The following is a 25,647-nucleotide window of genomic DNA, read 5'->3' as shown; positions in this document are numbered from 1 at the left end:
CTCGATAGGGGCATTTTAATATTGCCACGAAAAAATGCTAGCCGAATTGCGTATCTTACCACTGCTAGAACAACAGGGAAATGATTAATTGGCTTCACGGACGGTAAGTCCATCAAAATTGTAAAGCGATCGCTTCTTTGGTACATCACATAAGTGCAAACATTTATTTAACATACATTTTCGTATATGAGTATATATGCAAATGCATCTAATTTAAAGATTACACAGAAATACACTGCGAAAATACAATAACACCCACTGGATAAGAAAAGGACATACAGCATAAACTTGGTACATAGGCTCTTCGGCTTCGATTTCTCCACTCATCATTCACTTTCTTCTCTCACTTTTTGTGCAACTCACTGATAATGCGGTAAATCGCATGCTCATCACTAATATTGATTTTACCTGCACCAACTTTACTAATAAAAGCCTCCATAATAAAAGGTAATTTTTGTTTGGATGTCAAACGGTGCCAGAGTATGAGTGTGCGCTACCGTTGAAGTTTTGCACTGCGTTTAGTTGACTTCTTATCACCCTGATAAAAACGTTTGAAATTCTCGAACGGATCTTCGCAGAGTTTCTCATTTGAGAGCGCAGCCCAACATAAGGGTAATTTTTGCCATGTCTTTAGCTCCCACCAATTTGGAAATTTTCCACAAGGATTATTACCCATATGCGTATTTAATGTATCCCACAATTTATTTGCGCGCCTCTCAATACATTTCAGTTCGAGTAGTGTTGAAGATGAGCACTTTTCGGCAATTTTTGATACTACGCGCTTGCATACAGCATCACAAGTGCAAACATCACCACCTGCTCGTCTATCTTCACAAACTTGCTATGCACATTCATTTTTGAGACTATCGAGAAAAGTTTGACGTTGTGACCTTTGTTGACATTCGTTGCCTTTCTCTTGCAGTTGATTTGATTTGAAAACAGCTATGCAACAGAGACAACAGTCGCTGTCTTTTCCAAACATTTTGGCCACATCGAATTGTAAAAATTGCAGAATGTGATCGATAATGACATCCATTGTGCCAATAAAAGCTTCAATAATTTTAATTAGGCTAAAATTAACTACGCGTGCATGATGGAATTATTATCATTACATTATGTACGCGTGGTCGCAATATTTTATATTTTTTGTTTTCGTTTATATTTATATTTTACTTATTATAATTTTGATTTTTCTTTAGCTTTTTTTGTTTATCTCACAAAAATTGTCTTATGTAAATTCGAATTTTTATTACGAAATCTATAATCTATCTTCAATATATCCCTTCCTCAACTCGAGGAAATTCACCGATATTTGCAGACCACGCCTGGCAAACAGTCTATTAGGACACTGAGCAGACAAATCGACAGACACTTTCAAACGTCAACTCACAACGGAAGTCCAGACTGGTTTCGAATGCTAAGAGGTATTGCTTTATGCCTTCTTAGACATGAAGAAAGCCACTGAAAAGAGTGCCCATAATAGTGTTAGTAAGCTCCTGTGGAGAAGAGCGGTTCAGCGGTTCAGCAAAAAGGATAGATGCTCTGCCTAGCACATGGATAGCCTAAGTCTCAATTGGGAACGATATGGTACAACTTAGGACTACAAATAGCTACACACAGGTAGAGTTCCGTGATACTAAGGGCATCGAGGTTGTCGCCGGAAAAATCTGAATAGAAAGAGATCACTTTTTTCTGTGCTTGATGATGCAATACTCTAGATTTTAACCCGATATTGGACTGCCTAGGTTAACTTTTTGGAGGCGTGGAAAAAGATCGTTGGGCCAAAATGTTTTGAGAAGTCATACTGTGGATCCTGGAGAAGTAGTTAGATCTGCCAAAGATAATTCTTATTTTTAAGTTAACAAATACGGGTATTTAACGAGAAAAGTGGATGGCGCAATGTTTAAGGCATCTGGGTATCACATTTGATTCCATGTTATTATGCAGGCAACATGCCATCAACTTTGTTTCCTAGGTTACAAAGTAGATACCTAATAATGTACAGACGCATAAGAAGTTATTCTTGAGTATGCCACCCTAAGGTGGGCACGCACTCACGGGCTCGAGGATAGCAAAATTTGATAGTCCATACCGCCAAAGCATACATCTTTACATCGCTAAGAAGAGCAGAGGTATTCAGTCCCTGAATATTGGGAAACCGAAGAGTTTGGCTACCATTGATGCAGCTTTCCAGACACAATATTTCTAAAGTAAATTGATTCCAATATAATTTCCATTTAGAGTTATGGGCGAAAGCGCCAGGTATATATAATGCACTTTTACTTCTTTTTAACACCTGTAGTTTCTCAGGAAGCATGCACACTCTATTACACCCTTGATACTACTTTTGTATGCATATGGTTGAATGGATACCGAGTGCATACAAAAGCACAAGAAAAACGTGTATGCATCCATACGCATGTATGCTTCATACGTACGAACGCACTATCTCTGCGTTGATCAATAGGAATTTATTCTTCATATGTGACTCGGCCTATGAAAAGGTGGCTTATGACTCAAAAAAAAATAATGCAGAAGAAAAATTAATAAGAAACTGAAAAAATGCATTGTTTATCTTTAAGACCTGTTTTTTTTTTTTGAGTCATAAGCCACCTTTTCATAGGCAGGGTCACATATATTATAACAAAAACAATAACATTGAAATGACGAAAGATAAAACATCTTAAAGCCATCAACTGGGTTGGTCGAACTCCAAAATCCTGTAAATAGTCTTCACAACAGTTCAATGACGGCAAATAATCCTTGGCCAAATGGTCAGCGTTCGTGATTAATGCTTGACATATTGCCCCCTATCTCTCATCAGTTATTCATATAATGGAACTCTTTTCGCAAAAAATGTTCTTTCAAGTACATACATTTCGTAAATACAAATAAATTTTTCAAGACAACAAAGAAAAACCAAAGAGTTTAAAATTATATCAATACGTTTAGACAAAATACAGAAAACTGTATTTTTACAAACATACCATCATCGGACACCAATGAATTGTCAGCACGCATACTTTTTGTATGGATAAGTATGTTTTCCATTTAGAAATACAAATCTTACATACTTTTTCATGAATTTGGCATGCATACATTCTGTATTGCATGCACAAATTTATTTCAACTGGGGGTTGGAAAAGATCTCAAAATTTTTGGGAGCGAATTGGAAAATTGGAATATAAAAAGTACAGGGTGACCTAGTGCTACATGAGTAACCTTCTATAATCAAAGCACGAAGGACTATAAAATATATATATTTTGAGCTGAGATTCAACTAAATTGTAAGTTTGGAACTAGTTTACTCATAACGAGATTATATTCATTTACGTACTAAATTCCTAATCCGTAATTAAATAATTAGATTGCGCATATAAATTTTCCCTTCGGTGATGGGTGGTTATGGACCAGTTTTGGAGACAGCGATTTTTTTTTTCTGGTCTTAGAAACATATCTAAGTTGTTATCTCTAAATGGAAGAGACACGTTAAATTTTTGGCAAGTTATAATCTAGTTTCTTGGTATGGAACGTATGTGGACCCGTAGATTAAGCATTGTGTAGTTATTGTAGAATAGTGCATAAGTAATTCATTGAAATGACCATAAGGACAATGAACATAATTGCAGTTGACCCTATGCCACCCCACCAAACTATTCACGGTTTGTTCTAGGTATGGGCAATTCGTTTACTATTTAAAAGCAAATAATTCAAAACTTAATTGGGACTAATGTAATTGTACGCCAGACGAAGTGCTGAGATTTTTCGCTTAAATTGTTCTACAATCACATTTTCAATGGCTAAAAATGAAAATTTACGGTTTATATTTAGAGCAACTGGATAAAGTCGCTGGTGTAAAAATGTGTGTAAATTGTGTTAACTTATATACAAACTTATATAGTACATACATATGAAATGTTTGCACGTAGATATATGGGTTATCACTTTTGTGGCATTGATCTCTCCGACGTGTGCATTTATGGCAAAAAGCTTTTTGTCTGACGAAAATCCATTAAAAAAAGCCAAAGTCAGCAACGCAGCGACACGGAAATGTAAAATGCTTTGCAACAAAGTTCGGCGACTTATAACGATGTGCTGTTTATACCTAGCGGGTACTCACGCTTAGGCTCATTTAACTCTCACTTAGCCTCTAGTTTAACTAGTACTAGTTCTTTGTTATTCCTCTGTCAATATCTTCAGCCATCACTTTTCGCTATACATAAGCATAATTGCAGAATTATCAGTCCACACGATAACATTCCGTATTACAAGCTTCATGGTCTTTCGTCACTATTTATTCAGCTTCAGACCACACGTTAAGTTTTTAGACTATCCTTCAGGCTTGATTTAAAAAAATTTCTTTTCAATATCCAACTGTTTGAATTCTGGTCCTTTTGTGAGGATTAGCTGCAATTTTATTTCAGGTTTTATATGCAGATATTGATGCGTTACACACGTTTTAAATTGCAATTACACGTGTGTATGTGTGTAAGTAACTTTTTCCCATTGGAAAGTTTCCAAAATTAAATTTAAGTTTCTGGTCAAATAAATTTGGCAAGGTAACAAAAAGTCACACACTCACTTTTTATATATTAACAATGAGAGAACTTTGTTGTATTCTTTCCTACACCGCTTAACTTAACATTTGCATAAGTTATTATGAAAGAAGTACACAGTAGTAAATTGGTACTAACGCAACCAAATACCTACACGGGGTTTTAAAAGAAGTTGACTTACCCACTTATTTACTTACTTAATTGCCGCTAAAGCGTTTTACGGATATGTCCGTCCAACAAGTCGCGCCTGTCATTTCTTCGCTGGGTTAACTGACTCCAGTTGAAACTTACATCGTTTCCCATTTGGTCCTTCCAGCGGAGTGTTAGCCGCCGTGTTCCTCTGCTTCCATGGGCATAACATGACCTAGCTAGTGAAGGCGCTGTGTTTTATTCACTGGACTATGTTGATGTCTGCATAGAACTCGTACAGCTCATCATTAAATCTTCTTCGGTACTCGTCATCGTCAACGCGTAGAGGTCCATAAATCTTTCGAAGAACTTGTCTCTCGAAAACTTCCAGAGCCATCTCGTCCGATATTGTCATGCTCCACGCTTCTGCACGGGTATAATAACTGACTCGTAGAGCATGACTTCGCTTTACCGAGAGAGAGCTTAACTTTTCAATTGTCCACCGAGTCCAAACTAGTACTAATTGGCCAGAGTGATTCTTCGCTGCATTTCAAAGCTGATATTATTGTTTGTGTTAACACTGGTTTCCAAATAAACGAAGTCTTTTAATGTTTTGATATTGTGACTGCCACTAGTGTCGTGTTTCCAAGACTCAAAATCCGCTGACTCCTTTCTTGATGACAGCAGGTACTTCGTTTTGTACTCATTCGCCATCAAACCCACCCTCACCCACTTCTTCTTCCAATTTGGAGTAAGCAGAACGTACGGCGCGGATTTTCAAGCCGATGATATCAATTTCGTCAGCATACGCCAGTATCAAATTAAAGAAATCGCACAATATGGACCACCTTGTCTGAAACCTCGATTATTTTCAAACTCAAAGCTCAGAAAGGACTTCTTTCCAATTCTGACTGAGCTGATGGTGTCGCTCATATTGCACAGCCGTTTAAGTGTTGCGGAGAAACCAAAAACAGACATATACATACCGGCATTCGGCAGATCCGTTTCGTGCTGTCGAATGCGGCTTTTAAATCGACGTAGAAGGAATGATTACCAATTCCTTTTCGCAGGTTTTTTCCGAGATTTGCGCATGTTGAAAATCTGGTCGAAGTTTGACAAACTGAGTTTAAAAAAAGATCAATCAGTCGAGGGGCCCGAGGGGTAACGCTCCGAATTGCAATGACTATACATGTTCTATGGAGTTTGCTTATAAGGTCGAGTCTTTCTAACAAGATTAGACCCATTTTGTGGTCGTTGCGAAATTTCCTAAGTCTAAATATAATATCAAGAATCACAATTCTGCAAAATTTGCAAAGTAATATTTACTATTTCTGATTTAGGGCTTACAAAACTTTTAAATGTTCGTCTAATTAAAATGGGCGGGGCCGCACCAATTTTCCAAAATTGTATTCAAGTTTCATCAGAAAGTTAACCACCTGCAAATTTTATCACTTTAAGAGTATTTGGTAATGTATTGTCCTATTTTTTCATTTTTTATAATTTTCGATATTGAGAGAGGAGGCGTAGTTATTACTGTTTTCGAACATTTTCAAATGAAATATATTATAAGTTCATATAAGCTCGTGTACTACATTTGTTGAAGACATCTCAATTTTTTCTAAAGTTATCATATTAATGGACTGAGGAAAGGACAGACGGAAGGCTAGATATAAAATGTAGGCGTGGTTTCCAACCAGTTTCGATCATTCTTACAAGAAACAGTTTTTGTTATAAAAGCGATCCATATACCAAATTTAGTTTTTAAAATTGTTTTTGAAAATTATTTAATTGTCGTGTTTTGTCATACCACTACTGTGGGGAAATGTCAGTATAATTTAGTTAAATACCGTAAAGATATTAAACTTTGAAATTTTTGTTTCCTTAAAGTGTGCGTGGTCGCCGAACCGTTTTTGTCATAAAGTTAACCCCCATATGACTTCCATCATCACTTTCTCTATCTTTGGTACCGAGCTATCGCATTTTTCTATTTTACGAAATTTTCGATATCGAAAAAATAGGCGTGGTTGTCATTCGATTTCGGCCAATCTATTCAGTATCTCGATAAGCCAGTATACCAAATTTTCCAGGGATGTCTAAATTTTTGCTCAAGTTATGGTATTAACGGAAGGACGAACGTGTGGATGGGCATAACTCAATCATCTTTCAATCAATCAAAAATCGTTTTCTATATAGATATGTTTATATCTACATCTATTCCTGCTGAGCTAAACAGGGTGCTATAGCAACATCCTATGTTACAGAGCCCTTCTGCGGACTCACAAAAGGCACACACTAGGGAAACCATAAGTAACTGGGAATCAAAGCAGTTCAGACAACACTAGATTGAATGCACAGAGCAAATGCAGGACAAACTGATTATACTCCCTGCAATGTGAGTTTCAACTCATTAGTCTAAGCATCGAGAACCTACGAACTCTCCCCTTTAGTCTATGAGGCCACCTAAGTAAGTTAAATCTATCTAAAACACAAGCCTGTCGTTTTTGTGAGCTGGAGGATTAAAGGCCGGCTCACATTATTTGCGAATGCGTCGCTCTGGCAAGGCAGAGGCTCTCTCATCTAGGTAGTGGGCCTCTTAATCATTTCATGATATGGAGTAAAAAATCTTGAAAGGTACTTCAATATATTTAAAATTACTTTTCCAAAAAATTTCACAATTTTTTTTTTCTTCAAAAACCTCAAATTAATTGGTAATGTGTCCAATTGGCAAACGAACTCAGCAAATGCAGTTTTCTCTACTGAGCATACATGATCGCATCCATTCGCCATGACGAGCCAGGCACTATCAGCTCAGTCCACACTCAAACCACTTATATGTCATCCTTGCAGTTAGCTGATATTTTCTGTCAAATTTAAGGTAACAAGCAGTTTGAAAATCGTGCCAAAATTTCAAATAATTTGACAACCAGAAAATTTACGATTTTAAAAGGAATTGCTTTTGATAACGTTTGTAAAAAATAATTCAAAAATTTGTGGCCCTTATATTATATTAACCCGCAGAGGTTTTCATCCAATTAGTAGCATCTTGTTTTGAAACAAATCCTTTTAACTTTGTATTATTTTAAGTTATTGAAAAGCTTCTAGAAAGCCTTAAAACATTTTTTACTTGCCTCTTCGCCGTCTTGCACATTTTTACCTCGCTGTGCATGCAAAATTGGTGTCGTAAAATCAAAAAGTGCCATCATAAAAATCATTTTCATCAAATGCATTAAATAGGATTTTGACAAGCTATAAAAATGTTTTGAAGTAAAACTTTTGCACACCTATCCCCGAACGTGCCTATGTACAAAGCCATACGAACTTTGTGGCTTATTAAGCATGTGTAATTTTTTTTTTTTTTTGTGAAATGGATATTTTATTGTTTAGTGCAATGTTTTTCGACATAAAAGAAAGCGGACTATATATTTATGGAAGAATATTCGTATGTGCATATGTAATACATACTATGTATGCTTGTGATCCCAAATATTTCAGGGATTCATCTGTAAGAGCTAATTTGGACCGTAAGGCAAATATTTTCCACTCATTTCGTGACGTTATCTAAGACTTAGTACCTTTTGTGAACAATTTTTTATATTCTGGCTAATATAAGAAATTTCGACACGTCAATATGGCGCTGGTAAATAAATGCCGCACAACAACAACAGCAATATATGCAGAGAGACAACAAACGGCTACGCAAGCATGAATCCAGCAACAAAGAGCGCAGACGACATTACAGAAACTACAGGTACACATGTACTTACATATATATCCAAAGCCAATATGAGATATAGAAACGGGAAGTAAAGAGCAATTATTCGGGAAGGCTGCTCGAGACGGGTCATGATCCTAGCGGTGAAAATAAAAAGCATTTGATATACTGAACATTGGAGTTGTTTTATTAAACATTCAAGTGATTCGAACATTACTAGAAGGCAGAGGTTTATTTAGAATTCCTTGAGACTCTCTACAATATATTTCACATCAAGGATTGATAAGTTTGTGCAGTTGTTTATGTGGATTTTTTTCCAAACGTAAACAAGGACTGAAAGACTAGGAACTGCTTTATTTTTCTATGAATTTTATAAGAGCTTGCTTTTTATCGACGAACCTTACAATTCCATTTCCAAAAAATGCCATGTTACCTTCCAAAAATTAAATCGAGTTTTTATTTGAAAATCCATACACTACAAAAAAGTCAATGGATCAGTTTTTAGGAGGGTCTTGGAAATCTTCCAAATGAACAATCAACAGTTATTTTCTGGTTAGTAAAACCAAACATGAATATGCCTGGAAATCACAGTTTACCATAGTATTATAACTTATGAACTTCGGACACAGATTACTGATAACTTAATATAGATGCCCTCTTCATATACCTATGTAGACAGAATTGACTGAAATACATACTAGAGTTGAGAAAATGTTATTTCGAAATTTTCTTGTGAGTAGTTTCCAATCAGCGTTTAACGAACATATCCCTGTATCTCCTAAAGGCTCATCGAGTTCGTGGTATAATGAAACGGTACACCTATTACGTAATAAACTCTACGCGTAATGTAAGAAGACCCCCTTCACTTGAAAATTTGCGCCCTTTCAGATATGCTAGAAATAGAGCATCTCTAATTACAAAGTATGCGAAGTGGGCGATCTTTGGAAGACAGTTAAGTATTTTGCTAACACCACGTTTCTTTAGGGTCAACAATCGTTGTTTTAGTTTTCGTACTAAGGACAATGCGCCGTACAAGTTATCTCCTGGAGCTTTCATTTGTGCACTTCATTAGTCACGTATGTATATATAGTCAATCTTATTTCTTATTCGTTCAGTGCGGTGAATTGTTTTTTACTCAGCTGAGCAGAGCTCACAGAGTATATTAATTTTGTTCGCATAACGGTACCTCGTAATGGCATAAACTAATTGAGATAGATAATTACATTGAGATAGATAAATATATCAAAATGATCTGGACTAAAAAAGAAATTCATTCATTCCGTCCGTCCGTCTGTCCGTAAACACGATAATTTGAGCCAATTTTGAGGTATCTGAATGAAATTTGGTATGTAAGTTCCTGGGCACTCATCTCAGATCGCTATTTAAAATGAACGAAATCGGACTATAACCACGGCCACTCTTTCGATATCCAAAATTTCGAAAAACCGAAAAAGTGCGATAATTCATTACCAAAGGCGGATAAAGCGACGAAACTTGGCAGGTGGGTTGACCTTATGACGCAGAATAGAAAATCAGTAAAATTTTGGACAGTGTGCGTGGCACCGCCGACTTTTGAAAGATGGTAATTTAAAAGTTTTGCAAGCTGAAATTTGGCAGCTGCGTATGTAATGTTCGGTTACACCCGAACTTAACCTTCCTTACTTGTTTAAATATAAATTTATTTATTTTTTATTTAATCTGCAACGCATCTTTTTCCATTAATTTAAAGGAGTCATCGTTCGGTACTAACCTTCCACGGCTAGAAATTTGACCACGAATTTTAAACCATACATCGGTTTAAGCAATTTCTGAAACTTTTTTGTTTTAATTGGAAACATCTCAGTTTACTGCTATGTTTTTTTTAATTTTCTTCAGTTTCAACAAAAATCAAAAACAGAGACTGGTAGTCACTTTTGGGTTTGAAACAAATCCAATCCAAAAGTTTTAAAAAATTTAAAAACAGAAATGTGTTTGCATGTTTGGTTTTAAAAGAAACCCCAAGAGTTTAAATCGGTGCTTAAAATTAAAAAATTAAAAGTTGCATTTGTGAAAAGTGATGTAAGTCATAGATTCAGTTTCCAAATATATTGTTATATATATGAAGTGTTATGATTTGTTTTTTTACAAAGATGAGATAGGCTCAATAGGTACATCAAGCTACTAGAATCCGTGGCTCGTCGATTCGGCACCAGGCCGCTCCTCTCAATTTTTTTTTTTTTATGGCCGCAAGTGTAGGCCTTTCTAGTTTCTAATTTAAACCCAGTTCTACGTACTCATTTTCAGGAAGATCGGTATAAACAATATTTGAAACCAAATTTGATTTGAACATGATTGTATTTCGAATAAGTTTCATATTTAGGCTCAAACTTTTAACCGTGTGCTTTTTTCCGTTAGGGCAAAAACGTCGCTGATTTTTTATTAAGGAAAGGACAAAAATAATAAGGAGACAAATATACATAGATTAGAAGGGTATGCGAAAAACAATGATAATTATGGGACGATGGATCATTTTCCAAGTCTATACAAGCCAAGTTTTAGGCAGAACAACTTCGGCCGGGTATACTAGTATCATTCTAGTACGTATGTGCATAGGGCTAATTATACGTCTTGCACCATTTGTTCTATTGTCTTTCCCGTCCTCTTCGAAGGGTAGTTTTTTTCTGCCCCATCAAATTGGGGTATCACTTATCCCTTTCCAGTGTTCCATTTCCCACATTTAGTGGCCATCAATAAAAAATTATTATTGTTGTACTTACTTTATGAATGAATATTTACTCCATAATAATTATTGTTTTTGTTATTAAACACGCATATGTATATTAACAGTTAAGGTTTAGAGCACAATGAAGGCAATGAAAAATTTAGCGGGAAATATTTTTTTACTTTCTTTGTACATTCATATGTACATATTTATATATGTGTATCTACATTTGTACCATATGCATTTATAAGAATAAATTATATTCCACCTAAATAGATAATTTGTGGTATCTGCATAAGCCATAACATTTAACTCGTCATGCAACCCAGCAGGAAATATTGACCACTGTTTTGAAAGTAAATTTTTTTTATATTGTTGCGTAATTTTGACTATAACTATATGATCAACTTTTATTTTCTTTGATAAAATTATACACCAATACTTATTTTAATTTTCCCTGAATGATTTTGGAAAAAGTGGAAATAATATGAAAATTTATATTAGAGCTATAAACATATTATTAAGCTGGGTTTACATTTTAGACCTTTATCTACATCATTAAAACGTCCTTTTAAAATAATATTTAGATAGGGGCTAAACGTCTAAGAAAAATTTAATGATGCGATATAAATATTGCCTGAATAATTTTTGTTTATTTTAAGGCGAGCAATGTCCTTCTGAAAAAAAAAAAATGATGCTAACATCCAGAATAAGCCTTTCATGAGAGAGCGGTCTTTCTACTGGTTCTGATGCCGTTGCGAATTTTGTATGCAATTGGGCCATCGTTATATCCGTTTATTAGTTGAAACCGAACTTTAGAAACTGATTGTTGTGGATCTTTCACTCGTACTTTTATGCTGTTCTGATCTGATCAACTCTGTTGGAATTAAGTGAAATTTATATCTCGAGTTCGAACAAAAAATCGCGAGAGTCATTGCACAGTTATAGTAAAATTTAGAGTGATTTGTTTGTTCTTCTATCCTTATATTCTCCCGAAATCCTCTACAAGTGTGAGTGCGTGTTTTAAGCGACACACAAAGCTGCCTTTATAGTCAGCAATGGGATGAAAACTGTTTTATAATTTATGGTTAGTCTTAATCATAATGCAATAAACAAGACAGGTGAAGTCGGTATTACAAAATGGAGTCGCATTTGACAATACTCGCCTACATAAATTTGAGTGTAGCTTCTTGACTTATCTGAAGTATTGATTTTTTCAGTATCATAAAAAATACTACAATAATGATTTCCTGAAATATGAAATAACATGAAGGGAGATAGTCTGCATATCATATATTTTTTGGAAGGGTGTTAATTATTTTCCATAGTAACAATGGAAAAGTGTTAGTGAACGGAACTAAATGGCCGAATCTTCAGAGTATCCCATTGTGCACAACTAAGGAAAAGGGAAACAGACTGTTGACCCTAATGAGATGGTTGACGATCTGGAACAATTTCGTAAAATTGCGAATATCTACGAAAACTCGATATTGACGGTGTATGCTCCCAAGATCCAACATGTATCTTTGTAAACCACACGTTTAAAGGTAGACTAATTGAGCATAAAGAAGTGGCTGGTTTAAACATATATAGCGGCAGAGATTTTACAGAGGGTGGGGCCGTGTGTAGAAGTCCACGAAAGTGGGGAAAGCTTCTGACCGCCATTCACCTGGGAATGGCCAGTGCGATTATTTTGCATGCGGTTCAAGCAGCTCACTACTGCCGGTCGCTTGCGGCCAAGTATCCTCTGGGTAGCCGCTAAACACCCGTTTAGCGGTGAGCTAATGTGAGAAGGCGACAACCTGGCTAGGCCACTCTGACATAATCGGTTTAAGGGCTAGCCGGGGGAGATTTCATCGGCAGCGTCTGTACACCTCTAGGTGCGGCTGCAAGCGGGCGTCTGTCTTGGAGCAAGCGGCTCGCTATATAAACGTGCCAAGTAATATTTTCACCCCCGCTGAGCGGGTTGTGCGCTGGGCTTGGGACCCGCCACGTAAAACCATACTCCAATGAAATATAACAACAAGCCTCGGATAAATACACTCTCTATTGATGACGACCATGGCAAACGTTTGAAGGACAATGAATTGAGGGCATGCACCGGGAACGTCCGCTCCCTGAATGGGATTGGTGCAGATGCCCGGCTGGTTGATGTCCTCGTCAAAGCAAAATCTGACATCACCGCCATCCAAGAAATGCGTTGGACGAAGCAAGGAAGAAAGAAGATCAAAAATTGTGACATATATTGGAGTGGACATGCGAATAAGCGCAGTTTCGGCGTCTGATTCGTGGTGGGAGAGAGACTTTGTCGCCAAGTGCTGGCGTTCACGCCTGTGGACGAGCGTCTCGCCGCTATTCGAATAAAAGCAAAATTTTTTAATATATCATTCATCTGCGCCCATGCGCCGACAGAGGAGAAAGACGATGAGGTGAAAGACACTTTTTATGAACAATTAGAACGCACATACGAGCGCTGCCCCCGTCATGATATAAAAGTCGTGCTTGGCGACTTTAACGCCAGGGTGGGCAAAGAAGGTGTTTTTGGCCCTACAGTCGGAAAGTTCAGCCTACACAATGAAACTTCTCCTAACGGACTGAGGCTGATTGACTTTGCCGGTGCTCGAAACATGGTCATATCAAGCACGAGGTTCATGCATAAAAAGATACATCAAGCTACATGGCTGTCTCCTGATCGAAATACTCGCAATCAGATCGATCACGTTGTGATAGACGGACGGCATGCCTCCAGTGTTTTAGATGTGCGAACGATCCGAGGACCTAACATCGATTCGGACCATTATCTCGTTGCAGCCAAAATACACACCCGCCTCAACGCGGCTAAAAACAAGGAACAAAAAACACAAGGAAAGCTAGACGTCGAAAAGCTTCAATCACAACAGACTGCCAATGATTTCGCAACTCGACTCTCACACCTGCTCTCTGAGGGCACAACTCATCCTGAAGGAATACAGGAGCAGTGGGAGCATATCTCCAAAGCACTTCATACTGCCGCCGAGGAAAAAATTGGTTACCGGCGGCCACGAAAAAACAACTGGTATGATGAAGAATGCCGCGTTGCAACCGAAACAAAGGACGCTGCCTACAGGGCTACGTTAAAAGCGAGCGCGACAAGAGGAGTGTGTGAACGCTATCGTGAGTTGAAAAGGGAAGCGAGACGCCTTTTCAGGAAGAAAAAAGCAGAAGCAGAAAGGCGTGAGTGCGAGGAGCTTGAGCTGCTAGCCACCAGGAATAACGCCCGAAAATTCTACCAAAAAATACGGCGACAGACGGAAGGTTTTAAGACCGGGGCAAACTCCTGTAGGAATGAAAACGGCGACATTGTAACTGATGTCCAGAGAGTGCTTAGATTATGGAGGGAACACTTCTCTGCTCTCCTAAATGGAGGCAGCAATTCACCGCGCAGAGATGAAGAACCCGATCCCGCAATCGATGATGATGGAATATATGTCCCCCCGCCCGATTATGACGAAGTTAGAATAGCAATAACCAGATTGAAAAACAACAAGGCCGTGGGCGCTGATGGATTTCCTGCGGAGCTATTCAAGTTCGGCGGCGAGGAGTTGGTAAGGCGCATGCAGCAGCTTCTTAGCAAAATATGGGCGGACGAAAGCATGCCCGACGGTTGGAATCTAAGTGTTCTTTGCCCAGTCCACAAGAAGGGGGATACTGCAAAATGCACCAACTATCGTGGAATCAGCCTTCTTAATATCGCATATAAGGTCCTTTCAAGTGTATTGTGCGAAAGATTGAAGCCCACCGTGAAGCGGCTGATTGGACCTTATCACTGCGGCTTCAGACCTGGTAAATCTACCATCGACCAGATTTTCACAATGCGCCAAATCTTGGAAAAAACCCGTGAAAAGAGAATCGACACACACCACCTCTTCGTCGACTTTAAAGCCGCCTTCGACAGCACGAAAAGGAGCTGCCTATATGCCGCTATGTCTGAATTTGGTTTCCCCGCAAAACTTATACGGCTGTGCAAAATGACGTTGAGCAACACCATCAGTTCAGTCAGAATTGGGAAGGACCTTTCCGAGCCGTTCGAAACTAAACGAGGTTTCAGACAGGGTGACCCCCTATCGTGCGATTTCTTTAATTTGATGCTGGAGAAAATTATACTAGCTGCAGAACTTAACCGCACTGGAACAATATACTATAAAAGCGTGCAATTACTGGCATATGCTGATGACATTGATATCATCGGCCTAAACACCCGCGCTGTTAGTTCTGCTTACTCCAAGCTGGAAAAAGAAGCGGTAAAGATGGGTTTGATGGTGAATGAGGACAAAACGAAGTACCTGCTGTCATCGAGCAAAGAGTCAGCGCATATGCGCCTTGGCAACCACGCTACTGTTGGCAGCCATAATTTCGAAATAGTAAAAGACTTCGTTTATTTGGGAACCAGCATCAACATTAGCAACAACATCAGCACTGAAATCCAGCGAAGAATCAATCTTGCCAATAAATGCTACTTTGGACTAGGTAGGCAATTGAAAAGTAAAGTCCTCTCTCGGCGAACGAAAACTCTACAAGTCACTTATCGTACCCGTCCTGCTATATGGGGCAGAAGCATGGACCATGACAACAGCAGATGAAGGGGCTTTGGGAGTGTTCGAGAGAAAAGTTCTTCGAAAGATTTATGGACCTCTACGCGTTGGCGATGGCGAGTACCGAAGAAGATTTAATGATGAGCTGTACGAGCTATACGCAGACATCAACATAGTCCAGCGAATTAAAACGCAGCGGCTGCGCTGGCTAGGCCATGTTATGCGAATGAAAGATGATGCTCCGGCCAAGAAAGTGTTTCTATCGGAACCCGCCTATGGAAGCAGGGGTAAAGGGCGGCCCCCACTCCGTTGGAAGGACCAGGTGGAAAACGATTTAAACTCCCTTGGTGTGACCAATTGGCGCCGGTTGGCGGAGCGAAGGAGCGACTGGCGCGCCTTGTTGGACGGCCATAACCGTTTAGACGGTTAAGCGCCAATTAAGTAAGTAAGTAAGAGATTTTACAGCATTGATGTTTCAAAAAATCAGAGCTTATCGGTTACGTAATCGAAGAAAAGAAATTTGGTATTTATCGGTACCTTATTCCAAAACAGTAAACGTTTTTCGAACACGATAAACATTGTTCTGACACTCTCTATCTTCCTACCTGCCTATCCTCTATCTAACCTTTTTCTCCCGTTCTTATTATTTCTCCCATACGCTTTTTCTAGTATACCTTAATCGGTTTCAGTTAATCTTCACACGTTTTCTTTTATTCTTCCCGCTCCACTTCATAACCAAGTGTAACTCTCACTATTACCCTTAATCTCATCTTTATGTTCAGACCTCTTTTTCTGAAGCAGTTTCGAACTAATTTCGAATGCAATGAGCTTTTCCGCTGTTTGTGTCAGAATTATAACTCTCAGTATGCCACACTTGAATTTTGTACTCACTTTTCAATATTCGGAAAATGTTCTTTCCTCGGAGGCCTTGCCAGTCTGTGTCCAGTTACGAGAAAAGTCAATGTCGGTAATGGGATGTGAGCAATAAAATATCAAGAAAATTATCTAATTTTGAAAAACTGAAACATCTGTAGCTGTCAAGGTTTTATCGTAATATTCAAATATAGTAATTTTGCGTACTGGCATTTATAATATTACTAGCACACCCGGCAGACGTTGTTCTGCCCTAAATTTGGCCTATCTGCATACATTTTAATAAGCGTTTTCCGTCTAACTCTGCCCTACCCCTCTAAACTTTTTCCTAACCTTTTTATTCACTCCTCCCTCCGCGTTTTTCGCTTCACCTCCATCTTCGTCTAATTCTATCTCTTTTTCAGTCTACTCCTCTCTTTTCTCTTCTCTCAAGTTTTTCTCCTTCTTCTTCATCTCTTATTGCCAGTCCCAGCGGGTGGTATGTATTTTCTTCCAGTCCCATTCTGAGTCTCAGCCCCAGTCCCACCTCGAGTCTCAGTCCCAGTCCTAGTCCTAAACCTAGTCCCAGTCCGTCTCTGTTATACTTCCCGGAAAAAAGCATCGTAAATACTAATATAGGCAAATTTATTAATGAAATTTCCAGCAAATTGAATAGGACGTATGTAAATAGGTATGTGGGTATTATTAATTCTTGTCTTTATTTCGGCTTCGCATGCATATTTATCAGTTTTGCCAGGTTGATGCGACTAAATCGAATATCACAATGAAATTTAGAGCTCTCAGCAACAGCTTTCATTTGATATCCATAATACACACACATTTTAGGGGTGTCCGGGTCCATGTTTTGGCCTATATCTCGAGACCGTAGTCACCCAGCGGTGTAAAACTTACTCTGTACTAAAGCATACATCAACAGCTTCAATTTGATACCCATAATGTAAAAACACATTCTAGGTGTATCCGGGTCCACGTTTTGGCCTACATTTCGAGACCCTAGCCTCCCAGTGGCAAAAAACTTACTCTGTACTAAAGCGCACATCAAAAGCTTCAATTTGATACCCATAATGTAAAAACAGACCCAGGTGTTACCCTGATCCACGTTGTGGCCTATATCTCGAGACTCTAGTCACCAATAGGTATGAATACTACCCTGTACTAAAGCATACATCAACAGCTTCAATTTGATACCCACAATGTAAAAAAATTGTCTGGGCGTTCACGGGCCCACGTTTGGCCTATATCTCCAGACCCTAGTCACCCAGGGGTATAAAAATTATCCTGTACTATAGCACTCATCAACAGCTTTCATTTGATATCCATATGGTATAAACACATTCTAGGGGTACCCGGGTCCACGTTTTGGGCTATATCTCGAGACCCTAGCCTCCCAGTTGTATGAAAATTATCCTGTACTATAGCACTCATCAACAGCTTTCATTTGATATCCATATTGTATAAACACATTCTAGTTGTACCCGGGTCCACGTTTTGGGCTATATCTCGAGACCCTAGCTTCCCAGTTGTATGAAAAGTATCCTGTACTATAGCACTCATCAACAGCTTTCATTTTATATCCATATTGTATAAACACATTCTAGGGGTACCCGGGTCCACGTTTTGACCTATATCTCGAGACCCTAGCCTTCCAGTTGTATGAAACTTATCCTGTAATATAGCACTCATCAACAGCTTTCATTTGATATCCATATTGTATAAACACATTCTAGGGGTACCCGGGTCCACGTTTTGGGCTATATCTCGAGACCCTAGCCTCCCAGTTGTATGAAAAGTATCCTGTACTATAGCACTCATCAACAGCTTTCATTTGATATCCATATTGTATAAACACATTCTAGGGGTACCCGGGTTCACGTTTTGATCTCAATACCCTAGGCACGAAGCGAAAAAAAGGTAGACGTTGGCCGATTCTCAGACCTACCCAATATGCTCACAAAATTTCATGAGAATCGGTTCAGCCGTTTCGGAGGAGTTCAGCCTCTAAAACCGTGGCAGAAGAATTTTATATATTAGATTTGTTAAAGGACTACCACCCATTAAGTCAAATTTGATTCATGACGCTATAAATAAGTAAATCTGCTTTCCTTTCGCGCATCCCTCAAAAGTTATGATTTTCATTTACTGCATACTTTTTATTTAGCATTATTATATCTTTAATATTGGGATACATTTTTGGCGATTAAGCAGTTTTCATGGTCGCCAATAAGCGTATAAAAACTGTAGCAAACACTCGCACATGCATACATAAGTACTCATTACGATATAGAGCTTATAAACTGTGTTGTTGTGCTGTTGCATGGCACAATGGCCCAAATAATATTTTCGTATGTGCAAACTTTCTATAAAAATACGAGAATTATGAACCAAAGCGCTATACTTCTACAAACGTTTATGCACACATTTATTGGTCATCGCTTAATCCATTCTTATATAAACCATATTTTCCATTGGCAATTAAACGAATTAATTTAATTTATAACATCGTCAAATTATGTATTTTATTTGGTAATGTTTTGTATGTATATTATTACTATGAGTATATTATCGCATAATACTCAATTTTAAATGTTATTGTTGTAATATATACGATGTAACGTCTGATCAAGGCATATGTATATTTGAATCTTTAGTCGGCATAGGCAATTATTTTAATCGTTACTCCGCCTGCCTTTTAATCCCGAAATATTTTGTTATATAAACACTCAATTATGCTAAGGATATGGTCGCTTATAAATTGTTTTACATATTTATTACCTATAAAAAGCAATTATTATTTTACAACAAATTTATTGGTGCATTGATTTATTGGTTGCCTTGTTTAGTGGAGATAATAGCGATATGCTGATTTTATATTAGGATTATAATTTGGAAAGAACATTTTTTTATTATAAGCAATTGTAATGATGCAAATTTTAGCGTTATTCACATACAAATTTACATATCTATTTCACGCGTGCAGTAAAAGTTATTAAATATTTATGAATTTATTGTTCTTGTGGCTATCGCTAACAAACGGATAATTCGTCGACATCGATTGTTAAAAACAATCTATTGAAGCTCTTCTCGAACAGATAATGACTATTTTAAAAGGGAGTTGGCCTTAGTTCTATATGTAGGTGGACGCTTTTTCGAGATATCGCCATAAAGGTGGACCAGGGGTGAATCTATAATTTGTTTTTACGTTACGGGTATCAAATTAAAGGTATTAATGAGGGTCTTAAAAGGGAGTGGCCCTTAGTTCTATATGTGAAGGCGTTTTCGAGATATCGACCAAAAGGTGGGCCAGGGTGACCAAGAACATCATCGGTTGGGTACCGCTAATTTATTTATACATGTAATACCACGGTATTCCTGCCATGATTCCAAGGGCTTTTGATTTCGCCTTGCAAAACTTTTTCGTTTTCTTCTACTTAATATGGTAGGTGTCACACCCATTTTACAAATAACATCAAACCACATTTAAAAGTAGCAATGTTTGGATTACATGTTCCGGAATCCGCCGATCCTTCACCAAATCGTTCTCCGAAGCTGCGATTTCATCCCATGCACTTACATTACATCTGATGCTTTTATGCGTGTGAATGAGCGTTTGGTTTTCTAATACTGGAATTTTATACTTTTACCTCTATTCACTTGTTTACCCATGTAGTTCATATCCTCGTCACGATCATTTTGTAAATGAAGAAGTATCCGAGAAGGATCTGATGGAAGGTCAGTGCACTTCGAGACATGTAATTTAAAACCAGAAAAATTACTCTTATATATACTAATTCCTTATATTTACTAATTTAATTTTTAGATTATTCTCACAAATAAATTCGTTACTTTCCAATTTATAGTTTTATATTTCAACTGCCGAGTGGAATATCACCCTATCTCGGCTACTGTTTCAAAAACGCCCATCTCGGAACTCGGTTTAAGAATGCCCCCGCTCAGTTTACGAAGCTAATTCTGAATCAGGCATTCTGAAATTAGACGTTACTCAAAAGTTTTCTGAGACAGGGCGTTTTCGAAACGACAGCCGAGATAGGATTATATTTCATGTATCACTTTCGGTTGCTTTATTCTTATTTATTCTCCCTCTAATTTTTATTTTTACTATTTATATTTTCTTTTATTTTATTTTATTTTCGTTTCTTTTCTCTTCTTTTCTTTTCTTTTCCTTTCTTTTCTTTTATTTTCTTTTATTTTCTTTTCCCTTCCTTTCCTTTCCTTTCCTATCCTTTCCTTTCCATTTCTGTTACTTCCAAAACCAACACAACCCCTCTTAGAAACGATGTGCAAAGCAGATTTAAAGTATTCCCTACTAAACCTACATCATGTTACGACGCACGAGCTCCCCTCCGATCGAGAGCACATACAGTCGCTGATACAAGAGTGGAAAATGAAAGCTATTCATGGAAGACACGCATACGCTCTGGAGCATACAGAAGTGGACAAATCAGCATCCAATGAGTGATTAATTTACTCTGGTAACTACGCTGAAACCCAGGGGTTCATGCTGGCCATCCAAAACCAGGTTATTGCAACAAGGAACCACTGGAAATATGTAATGCGAACTCCTATTGAAAATCGTAATTGTAGACGATGCCAAAGACATCCCGAAACAATTAACTACATAACCGGTGCATGTGTTACATTGGCGGCTACCGAATATTTAACAAGACATAACCAGGTAGCAAAGATCGTACATCAAATACTAGCTCTGTGTTATGATCTAATTACAGCGGAATGCTCATACTACACATATACCCCACAGGCAACGCTAGAAAACAGCGCCTTCAAAATTTATTGGGACCGGTCTATTCTAACAGATCGTACCATGACACATAACCGACCTGATATAACGATCGTAAATAAGTAGTAGAATCAGGCTTACGTAATAGACATATGTGTTCCAAACACACAAAACCTACAGGAGCGCTTTGTGGTAAGCTCAGAAAATATCAAATCTGGCACAAGAAATTAAGGATATGTGGAAGCTGCACAAGGTCGACATAATTCCCATAATAATACCCTAAACTGGAGTTATCCCAAAATAACTAAACTGTAGCCTTGAGAAACTTCAACCCACCGAAAAGCGATGAGCGATACAGAATGCTGTTATTTTATCGACAAGCTATATAGTTAGTGAATTCTTAAGCATACACTAATCTACGATGATATGTATGTAATTATTTATAGAAAATCTTACCAACAGCTGTATAACCAAACCAATGTAACTAGTTAATAGAATTAAATAGCACTAAGTATCTTGCTCTTTATAACCGATATTTAATGTAAGCCTTAAAAGGAGAAAATTTTATATAAAACAAATAAAATAAGATAAATCAAATAAAATAAATTAAAATAAAATAAAACAAGTAAGAACGGGACTGTCTTCGGCTGTGCCGAAGACTTCATACCTTTCATGAATGGGGCTGAACAATAATCTTATCCCGTTCGTAATCTCCGAATAATCGGATGTATAAGATAAGAAATATATAGTGAACAGATCTACATACCTTAAAGATTTTTAAGATAAATATAAAATAAAAAACGGGTAGGTACTTTGTGTGAGGATGCAAAGTTTCAGGTTTTTTGTGGTCTGCGTGTAAAAACTATGACTACGAATCACGTATTTCAAAAATATATGACGAAAACGTAACTATTTGATGAAATTTGATGAATTTTGAAGATTCTAGCCGTAAAAAAGGGGTCAAAATGACAGTTTATATGAAGTATATAATATATATACGACCGATCTCTATGATTTTTTCAGACAACAATATATGCTATATACGTAAGCATTTTGTGAAATTTGAAGCTTCTAACTGTTAAAACGGGGCAGAAATTGTGCAAAGTTTCTTATCTGAACAATCGGTTGTATGAGATATATACTATGTGTACCACCGATCTCAATGATTTTTTCAGACATCAATATATGCTATACACGTAAGCAGTTGGTGAAATTTGAAGCTTCTAGCTGTTAAAATGGGGCCGAAATCGTAAAAAAAATATATATATACTATATATATATACTATATATACCATCATATATATATTATATATATCACCGATCTCTATGATTTTTTGACACAACAATACATATTATATACGTAAGCAATCGGTGAAATTTGAAGCTTATAACTGTTAAAATGGGGAAGAAATTGCGCAAAGTTTCTTATCTGAACAATCGGTTGTACGGGATATATACTATATATACCACCGGTATCTATGATTTTCTCAGACAACAATATATGCTATACACGTAAGCATTTGGTGAAATTTGAACATATCTAAACGATTTTTAAGATAAATATAAAATAAACAAGTAAGAACGGGACTGTCTTCGGCTGTGCCGAAGACTTCATACCTTTCATAAATGGGGCTGAACAATAATCTTATCCCGTTCGTAATCTCCGAATAATCGGATGTATAAGATAAGAAATATATAGTGAACAGATCTACATACCTTAAAGATTTTTAAGATAAATATAAAATAAAAAACGGGTAGGTACTTTGTGTGAGGATGCAAAGTTTCAGGTTTTTTGTGGTCTGCGTGTAAAAACTGTTGAAATAATAACTTGGAGTTTTAAGTTCAATATTTCCTATTGAGAACATATTTCTAATAATTAGAATGAATAAGACATATTACATATATTGATGAGTTAACTATATGTACACATGAATTTTATCTTTTAGTCCTCATTAAATCGTTGAACTAAGAAGTGCTTTTCTTTTATTGTACCGGACATTCACGCAAGTATACAAATCCCCTTCCAAATTCCTACCAACAAAGGTTATGGGCCCAGATCGCGTGTGAAGTTATTTAAAATTTAATAATTAATCGGGTTTTACAAAACAAAATTTTAAAAATGAATTCGAGTTTGCAAATCGAAAAACTGAGCGATAATAACTATGATGTGTGGTGCATGCAAATGCGCAGCATATTGGTTAATATGGACCAATGGCGCATCGTTAATGAAGATTGTAAGCGCAGTGATGAAAATGCAGAAAAGTGGGATCAAGATGATCAAAAAGCGCTAGCTAATATTATTTTATGCGTAAAACCGCCGCAACTCAGCAATATTAAGGCTTGTAAAACTTCAGTGGAAGCATGGAAGAGGCTTCGAGATGTTCATGTGCCGAGGGGACCTTTACAAAAAGTTTCGCTTTATAAAAAGTTGCTTGGTTGCAGTATGTCTGCTGGTCAAAGCATGTCAACTTATCTAAATTCGTTTGTCGAAGTCGTAGATAAATTAGCCGAAGTGAACATCGAGTTAAACGAAGAGCTAAAAGTCATAATACTATTATCTAGTTTGCCGTCCGAGTACGAAAACTTCGTGGTAGCTATCGAGACTCGTGATGAATTGCCGAGTTTCAGTACTTTAAAAGTAAAGCTGTTAGAAGAGGGTGCTAGAAGGGAACAACAAGCAGATCAAAAAGCTCCTGCGCAGGCTGTTTATACAAGTGTAAGAGAATCAGCGCATAATGGTAATAAAATAAATACAAAAGCAAAAAGTCATGTAAAGTCAAATGAGTTCAAGGGTAAATGCTTTAGTTGTGGCATGCGTGGCCATACGGCTTCACAATGCAAAAGAAAGGGCAAACAACAATATGATCGTGAAGATAAATAAAGTTCTAAAATTAACGAGCTTTCTTACGCTGTATATGCTGCTGCTGTGGGGGATGAACGAAGTAAATACAATTGGTGTGTCGACAGTGGTGCAACGACACATATGTGTTGCGACAAGAATATGTTCGTGTCATTCATCGAAAAACGAGAAAAAGTTATGTTAGCAGCAGATAATTTCACTTACTCACAAGGTATAGGTACGGTCAAAATAAAAACAAATGAATGTGAAATAGAGCTACGTGATGTATTGTTTGTGCCTTCACTGAAAATGAACTTTTATTCTGTTAACAAAGCTCTGCAGCATAAACATACAGTGGTATTCAAAAACTATGTTGTGGAAGTAAAAAATTCCATAGGGTTAACATTGCTTAGAGCTAGATTACAAAATGATTTGTTTATATTCAATGCACAAGTACAAGGTTCAAAAATTTATTTAAATAATTTAAAGTGGCATAATCGATATGGTCATATAAACTTCGAAAGTTTAAAGAAAATTGCCGACAAAGGTTTAGTGCGAGGTATGGACACAAAAGATGTAAAAACAAAAACAAATTGTGACACATGCAACAAAGCAAAATTAAGTGCAATGCCTTTTCCAAAAAAATTTGAAATTGAGTCAAAAGAAATATTAGAGCTTGTGCATACAGATGTATGTGGACCCATAAACGTAAAATCAGTAGGTGGTGCACGATACTTTCTCACATTTATTGACGATTTCTCGAGAATGATTTTTGTTTATTGTATTAAAGAAAAAAGCGAAGTATTTGAAAAGTTTCAATTATTCAAAAATATGGTCGAATGTCAAACTCAGAAGAAAATTAAAAAGCCCCGAAGTGACAATGGTACGGAGTACATAAACAATAAATTTACCGATTTTTTAAATGAGTGCGGAATTAAAAGGCAGTTAACTGTGCCATATACTCCCCAGCAAAATGGAGTGGCAGAGAGAGTTAACCGCACAATTGTAGAAATGGCTAGAAGTTTGCTGGTGCATGCAAATATAGAACAAGAATTGTGGGGTGAAGCTATACACACAGCTGTATATTTACGTAATCGCGCACCTACAAAACTACTTAGAGATTGCACTCCTTATGAGATTTGGTACAACAAAAAGCCGTCGGTAAAACATTTCAGGGTTTTTGGTTCGCGCGCATTCGCGTTAAATAAAACGCAGCGTGGTAAATTCAGCGCAAAGGGCAAAGAGTATTTGTTCGTCGGATATTCTGAGGTTGCAAAAGCTTATCGCTTGTATGATAAGGAAACGAGGCAAATTTGTGTAAGGCGTGACGTAAAATTTTTAGAAGATGAAGTCAACTTAGCTGTGCCCGAAGGTGACACCAAAAACAGAGATGAAAATGACATTGCTACAATTTTTGTAAAAATCGACGATCGTAAACATGTTGAAGAAGAGCGGAAAGAAGATGAAGAGTTTGAAAGTTGCACCGAAGACGAAACAGAGGTAGAAGAGG

At 37.3% G+C, this 25,647-nt stretch overlaps 1 pseudogene; it reads right to left on the bottom strand.

The window, feature by feature from the left end:
• Positions 1–343: 343 nt before the first annotated feature.
• On the bottom strand, positions 344–1,036 carry LOC137240620 (uncharacterized; annotated as a pseudogene).
• Positions 1,037–25,647: the final 24,611 nt, after the last annotated feature.

This window comes from Eurosta solidaginis, chromosome 1, assembly GCF_040869045.1.
Source record: "Eurosta solidaginis isolate ZX-2024a chromosome 1, ASM4086904v1, whole genome shotgun sequence".
NCBI classification, from domain to species: domain Eukaryota; kingdom Metazoa; phylum Arthropoda; class Insecta; order Diptera; family Tephritidae; genus Eurosta; species Eurosta solidaginis.
Note: the sequence above shows the minus strand (reverse complement) of the source record. Positions and strands in the feature narration are given on the sequence as shown.